This window comes from Pseudophryne corroboree, chromosome 2 (genome assembly GCF_028390025.1).
Source record: "Pseudophryne corroboree isolate aPseCor3 chromosome 2, aPseCor3.hap2, whole genome shotgun sequence".
NCBI classification, from domain to species: domain Eukaryota; kingdom Metazoa; phylum Chordata; class Amphibia; order Anura; family Myobatrachidae; genus Pseudophryne; species Pseudophryne corroboree.
Window position 1 is genome coordinate 804,189,472 of NC_086445.1, and position 6,589 is coordinate 804,196,060.

General features: G+C 43.5%; 1 pseudogene; it reads right to left on the bottom strand.

Moving 5' to 3' along the window:
• Window positions 1–3,369: 3,369 nt before the first annotated feature.
• LOC135052588 (5S ribosomal RNA) lies at window positions 3,370–3,488 on the bottom strand (annotated as a pseudogene).
• Window positions 3,489–6,589: the final 3,101 nt, after the last annotated feature.

Here is a 6,589-nt window from a genome sequence, read left to right on the forward strand (position 1 = left end):
TGACACTGCAGTGCCACTCCTAGATGGGCCAGGTGTTTGTGTCGGCTGCTTGGGTCGCTTAGCTTAGTCATCCAGCGACCTCGGTGCAAATTTTAGGACTAAAAATAATATTGTGAGGTGTGAGGTGTTCAGAAGAGACTGAAAATGAGTGGAAATTATGGTTATTGAGGTTAATAATACTATGGGATCAAAATGACCCCCCAAATTCTATGATTTAAGCGGTTTTTGAGGGTTTTTGTAAAAAAACACCCGAATCCGACAAAAAATTTTCAGGGAGGTTTTGCCAAAACGCGTCCGAATCCAAAACACGGCCGCAGAACCGAATCCAAAACCAAAAAAAATGTCCGGTGCACATCACTATAAAGAAACCCCCTATTTTCCCATTGTCAGCAATGAGGAAAGAAGGCTTTCTATGTCAATTCTCAGAATAGCTGGTGATCCACGCAGAGGCTCCGAGAAATAGCAAACCACTTAGGGGTAGATGTTTCAAACCTTTGAGCAGTCACCTTCTGTCATTTTATAGACTGTTGCATCAGGAGAGAATTGATTCTGTACAGGATATAGGATTATTTATCAACAAAATACTTATATGTTGCCATACAGGAAGAACCAACGATAAATGGGTAGAATTGGTTTGTTCCACTAGTGTTGGTGGTGCACCTAGAGTCAGTTTACAAATATAGAAAGAGAAACTCTGTTGTGAGGCACTTTATAATAACACGGCTCCGACCTGGATTATTCCTGGGTCAGAGCTGTTTACACTGCATACGGGTGCAGTCATCTACTCTGTACCAAGAGGCGTGACCTCTGTCCCATTAGGCCATGCCCCCTCATTGATGCTCCTCCATGTCATGTTGGGGGTGAGCCCAGCACTCTTGCAGCTACTGGGCTGCCTTCAGCCTCTTCTGTTCACCGAATGGACGGCATCCATTCACCTTTACCAGCACGGCTGCTCGGTTTGCATAGCTGGCAGAGCAGCAGCACAGGCATCCCGACCGCCTGTGGGACAATGCAGTTGGGAGTTATGGGCACCCCTTTTTGTAAAATGATCCCAGGTCGGATGACCGGATTGACCCATTTACACTGATCCTTACCCGGGACCTTCCAGGGAAAAACCCTGCTTCCTAGCAGGGTTGGATTCCTGAGTCTCTTCCTTGATTTTCATCATACTTGGAGCTTGCAAATGTACATAACTACATTTCCAGATGGTGTTACGCTTCTTACTATACTTGTGCATTACAAAAATGAGAGTTATGGTAGACTTACCATGGTTAACACTCTTTCTGCGAGGTACATTGGGTTCCACAGGTAAACTTTTGGGGTGTATAGTGGATCTTGTTCCAGAGGCACCAACAGGCTAAAGCATTAGGCTGTCCCAGGATACATTGGGGCCTCCTCTATAAACCCCGCCTCCAGGCATTGGAGCTCAGTTTCATTAACCAGTCCAATGGAGGAGCAGGCTAGAGAGAAGGCACATAGAACCACATTCTCGCGACAGGAGAAGGGACCAATGGCTAATGCCATACAAACCCATAGAAGCTAGGTGCGTCAGGATGGGCGTCCTGTGGAACCCAATGTACCTCGCAGAAAGGGAGTTAACCATGGTAAGTCTACCATAACTCTCCTTTTCTGCAACACAGTACATTGTGTTCCACAGGAAATAATTGGGGATGTCCTATAGCAGTCCCTGAAGGGAGGGGACGCGCCTTATGAGAACCCGGCATCCAAAGGAAGCATCCTGGGAGGCAGAAGTATCAAGGGCACCATGTAGCCACCTTGCACAATTGTTCTGTGGATGCGCCACGGCGGGCCGCCCAAGAAGGTCCAACAGACCGAGTAGAATGGGCTTTAATAGTGTGTACACCAAACAGTACAAAAAGAGTATCTGACCTCCTGATAGAGGCAGTCCTCTCCACATATATACGGAGAGCTCTTACCACATCCAAAGACCGCTCTTTGGAGGACAAATCAGAAGAGCTAAAGGCCGGAACCACAATGAAATATCAGAAAGGGTGGACGACAGGACAAAGCACCTAAGTCCGATACCCTTCTAGCAGAGGCAATAGCCAGTAAAACAAGACCTTGGCTGTGAGCCATTTAAGGTCCACCGACTCAAGAGGTTCAAATGGAGACTCTTGCAGGGCATTCAGGACAATAGACAGATCCCATGGAGCCACAGGAGGGACATCGGGAGGCTGAATCCGTAAGACACCCTAAGTGAATGTATGAACATCAGGTATAGACGCAATCTTTTTCTGAAACCAAACCGACAAGGCAGATCTGTGAACCTTGAGGGAGGCCAGACGAAGGCCTAAGTCCAGGCCGCGTTGCAGAAAGGCCAGAATTCTGGAAGTTCTGAATCTGTATGCATCATAATTCTTATCAGCACACCAGGTAAGGTAAGACTTCCAGACCCTGTAATAAATCCGGGCAGATGCCGGTTTGCGGGCTTTCAACATAGTTTGGATGACCACCTTAGAGAATCCTTTGGCCCTCAGGAGTGATGCTTCAAGAGCCATGTCGTCAAAGCCAGTCTGGCCAGGTCCGGATAAAGACAAGGGCCCTGTACGAGGAGGTCTGGGCACTGAGGAAGTAAAAGGGGACGCTCTGTCGATAGACCCTGCAGGTCTGAGAACCAATGCCGTCTGGGCCATGCTGAAGTGACTAGAAGTAGAAATCATCCTTCTTGTTTGAACTTCCTGAAGCCAAAGTGATGATTCCACACAAGTCAGATAATTACGGGTAAATATGTTGATACCCAAATTCGACAATATGTTAGAACGTATATTCTTTTTAATTAGGTCCACTGGGTGGTGTGCCCAGAGTCAGATATAATGCATACACAACAGACCAAAGAGAAAGAAGACTCTTGTGTGGGCGCACTCTTATTTTGTTCAATAAATATTGTATATAGATTAAAAAAATTAAGATAACAGCTAAGAATTAACTTTTATTACTTTCTCATTAAGAAAACAAATAATTAGTATACCACTCCCAATAGCAGGATTCCTATAAGATAGGAATCAACTTTAATAAACCTTAAAAGATGTTCTGGTCTGTCTCTTAGCACAGAGAATTAAAAAGATGTAGACACATCAGTACTACATCTGTTTTACACTGACCAGCACAGATAAATCTGTTTTGCTTAGACCCCAATGGATCAATTTACACTTGGGAAAACCCAAACACTTGTTTACATATTAGTGAAGAGCTACTACGTTGATAGAAGCAATATAGTTTAGTAATGAGGATAAAAAAGGTAGCATAGGAATCTGCTCTATTTTGCTGATGTGCAGATAGAAAGAAGAAAAAGTGTTGATCCTGCTGTTAGTGTCTCGGTTTACTTTATGTATCCATATTGGTCCAATTTCTCTACAACACTGGGTATTCTCTGGGGGTCTCCCTCCCAAGTACTGGCCCAGCCCTATACTGTTTGGCTTCCAAGATCAGACAAGATGGAGCATTGACAGTAAGATATGGTTGTAGGGATTTGGACTAGTACGCCCCAACACTAATGAGAGTACACCTAAAGAAGGGGTTGGTGGAAGGGACCACAAAGAATGGGTTCAGTGTGACCCATAGGTATGGGAGAACCGTGGATCTGCTGTCTGTGTTAGGCAGGTATTACCTGTATCATAGATGAGAGTCCACTAGAAAGGTTCAGGTAGAATAAAATAAATTTATAAGAATAAATGGAAAAAAGTAACTGTTTCTTTAGGGGGCAGGGTGAACTGTAAATGATTTCTCCAATGCTAATGGATTGCTAATATAAAGTGTGCCAGTTAGTTTAAGTATAATACAGGCATAAGAATATTAGCATTTTATGCTGATTGTTAGAATAGTAACTGGTAAAAACTTGATCCCAATGGGTAAGAAGCTATGTATTTGCTCAGGTGTATCTTTGAATCTGTTTATTTTATTTTTCATATAACATTGTACATAATACAAACACAATAAGGTAGTGATCATAGGAGAAGAACAGCATAGAAATATACATGCATCAATACCAAGAGGTTGAAAGTCACTAAAGTAGGGATCCATAGGCATTAGTGGTATACCAATAAGTAGTATTATACATCAAGGCCATAAAACCAACATTAGTATATAGACATATCGAGTGGTTGAGTGTGTGACCAGGAACTATGAAGTTGGTGAAACAGGAAACATACGCCAAGGTATCACATTAATGGCAGCATAAGATGGTGTATACAAACAATTAGAAAATCTTTTACAAGTAAACAGTGCAGAACATGAAATATCACTACCAGTATCACATTATTAGAAGAAAAGAAGAGAGAAGAGGGAAAGAAAGGAAGTAAAGGGAGAAAGAAAAGTGGAGGAAAGAGATATAGGGACACACATGAGGAGAGATGGGGAGGGAGGTTGAGGATGTCATATCATCAAGAGATTGTAATTAGTACCTCAATATAAGTTCAGAGAGTACAGTAAATGTAATAGAGTATAGGAATGCAAGGGGGAAAAGTGTCATAATGTAGATTCTTCCAAAAGTTTCTTATGAAGGAACCATTCAGTATGTTCAAACACTTTGAAAATCTGAGTCTGTGTGGACTGATCCCGCGAATCAATGTAGAGGCCCCACTTTTTATAAAAAGATTTGACACCGGTTTCTATATTAACCTGGGCTGATTTTCTGTCATAAAATAGTATCTGTAAAAGTTTGCCATGAACCTCCACCAGAGTAGGTGAGGATGATGAAAGGCAGTGGGACAAAATTATATTTTTGGAGACTGTTACTAGAACAGTGAGAAACGGTAGGAACCGTCGTTTCTCAGTACCCAGGTCCCATTCCGAAAAATTCGCACAGAGGCAAGATAAGGGTGTTGCTATCACTCGTATATGAAGTAATTGGTTAATATATGCCACCACTTTATACCAGAATCGCCAGATCAGACCACACTCCCAAAACATATGATAGAAGGAAGCTATGCTTATATGACATTTAGGGCATGTTGTATCGGGGGGGAGATGTAAGCTCTCTGTAGAGTGCAGAGGTGGACCTCCTGTAAGTATGGGGAGGCCAGGAGTTTTAGTGTGGAGACATAGTGATCACTAAGTTGATGGTGACTGGTTAGGTGAGGTAGATCCTTGTGCCATTGAGTGAGAAGTCTATCCCATCTATCATCCGTCGATGCAGACGTCAGAATGGAGTAAATCTGTGTAATGCGTGTTGGGCCAGATTTATGAATGTTGAGTGACACCAGTAATGGGTTAGGGGAAAGGGAGGTTTCTTGTGATGTAGTGCGCGAGCGAGTGACTGAATCCAGATAATGTCGGGTCTGCAAATACATGAAAAAATTAGAATGTGGGAGGCCAAACTTCTCCCGTAAAATTGAGAATGGGAGTATTGAGCCCCCTGGGTCAAACGCTTTGGAGGAGTTAGACAGGCCCTTCTCTTTCCAGAGGTGGTAATTAGGATTAATGAGAGACGGAGGGAAGGCTGGGTTACCCCAATACTCCCCCTGGGTCAAACGCTTTGGAGGAGTTAGACAGGCCCTTCTCTTTCCAGAGGTGGGAATTCAGGATTAATGAGAGACGGAGGGAAGGCTGGGTTACCCCATAGTGGGATACATACGGAAACCATGGGGTTGCATTTAAATTTCTTGTGTAAGAAATGCCATATATAGTAAATATCATGAAAAAGGGGGTTGTGAAGCATGTGGGTCGGAATCGAGGAGGGTTTGGATAATAAGAGCGCTCCCGGAGAAAAGGGTGCAAAGAGGGCCTCATCCAGAGTCGAGTCAGTAAAGCGCTCCCGATCATACAGCCAATCAGCAGCACATCAAAATAAGGAAGCCATGGAGTAGGACGCATAATCTGGGACACCTATTCCGCCCGCTGATTTAGGAGCCATCAGTTTGTCTAAAGCTATGAATGCTTTCTTTCCTCTCCACAAGAATTTTGACATAATCTTATGCAAATATTTAATATCACGGTTAGTAAGACTAACTGGAAGCATTTGCATTAAATAGAATAATTTTTGAAAGACTATGCTTTGTAGCACTGCCACTCTTCCCAAGAGGGATAAGGGTAACAATATCCAATTGTCCAGTAACATGGTTATGCGCGTCAGCATAACCATGCCTCCTCATACAGTCTAGAAAGATTGGCAGGGATCTGGACCCCTAAGTAGGTGATTTTTGTACGGGCAATTTTAAAGGAAAGAGATGGAGGAGTCGGAGAATAGTCTGAGAAGAGGAGCCCAAGGGGAGAAGTTATGACATGGCTATATTGATCCTATATCCCGCCCTATCCCCAAATGCTCGGATTAAACCAAGAATTTCCGGGATGGAAGTCGTTGGATCTGAAACAAATAAGAGCATATCATCGGCAAAGAGAGCAAGACGAAGTTCAACATCACCAACCCTGATCCCCTAAATATTACCGATGTCCTTAATGCTATCACCAGGGGCACTAAAGTTATGGCGAAGAGTAAGGGTGATAATGGGCAGCCCTGTCTTGTTCCTCAGTGAATCGTGAAAGGAGATGATAGAACCTCATTACAGGATACTTGGGTCTGGGGGCTGAGTCTTCTGAGGAGTCTTAGAAAGTTTATGAAGGTGGCAAGGAA